The sequence below is a fragment of the Brassica oleracea genome, chromosome C4 (genome assembly GCF_000695525.1).
Source record: "Brassica oleracea var. oleracea cultivar TO1000 chromosome C4, BOL, whole genome shotgun sequence".
Classification (NCBI taxonomy): domain Eukaryota; kingdom Viridiplantae; phylum Streptophyta; class Magnoliopsida; order Brassicales; family Brassicaceae; genus Brassica; species Brassica oleracea.
The window spans coordinates 14,463,689-14,464,945 of NC_027751.1; positions in this window are offsets into that span (position 1 = coordinate 14,463,689).

The following is a 1,257-nucleotide window of genomic DNA, read 5'->3' on the forward strand; positions in this document are numbered from 1 at the left end:
CAAATATAATTCTGCTCTGATGGATATTGCTTATAGTCTTGAGCTATGTGGTGAAAGGATAACACATTATTCTTTATTATATAAGACCTACTCCACATTCTATCCAAAGGATGTGCTGTTGCTACACACGGCTAGGAAGTTCACCACTTATAATGATCTTTTGTCGTATCTTTTGGCTTCTGAACAAAGAAAGCAGAAAATCAAAGATACCATCAACAGATTTGACCAGCTTCAGAAAAGATACATTGAGCTAAAGAATAATGAGATGAGGCCTCCTATAGCTGATGAAGCTGAAGTTGAGCGCCATATGGCAACACATGCATTGTGAAGGCCATATTATATAATTGTCTTTTGACAAATTCTCTTTTTCATGTTTCCTGAGTTTATGTTTCATGAATTGCTTTGATACTTTGCTTTATGCACGACTTCATTAATAAAATGAATTACTTTGAGTTCATCATTATCTTATTCAAACTGTTGTTTGATAAGAAACTATATCTATATGCCTTTATTGTGCCAAGATAAATATGATTGAGGATTAATACCCCAAATCACTTTTCCAAAGAGTTCAAAGAAGCTTTTGACAAATGGCACGACATGCTCTGCCATCCAGGCGAGTTCATCATTAACTGTTATTTGATAAGAAACTATATCTATATGCCTTTATTATGCCAAGATAAATATGATTGAGGATTAATACCCCAACTCACTTTTCCAAAGAGTTCAAAGAAGCCTTTGACAAATGGCACGACATGCTCTGCCATCCAGGCTCAGTTATAAAATACTCTTGAACTCAACTGGACATTCCTTGAAAGAAAGGAAAAGAAGCTAGACCAAGGCTTTGCCTAAATGGCATTATATTCACCCTATAAGGTCCATTGAATTAAGAAGAAAAAATGGTTTCCAACAATGGACAAAAGGGAATAAGAGTACCTAAATTAAAACCGCCTATGTGGTCGAGACTACATTCTCTATTGATCTAGTGATCAATATGATATTCGGCAAATAGCCAGGACAATCATGTTTGATTAACCCACTAAATTTATCACTTAGATGGCATTACCATACTTAGCCATTCGGATTATGATCCAAATATTTAAAAGGGCACAAATGTTATCCCATAAGATCTCACGTGTGTGCAATATATCTATGCACAAGGGAATTTACTGTCCCAAGCACCACGAATTTGAGTATGTTCATGAGGGGGAGTGAGGACAAATCCCATGATACATGACCATACTAAAATCCGTGAAACAT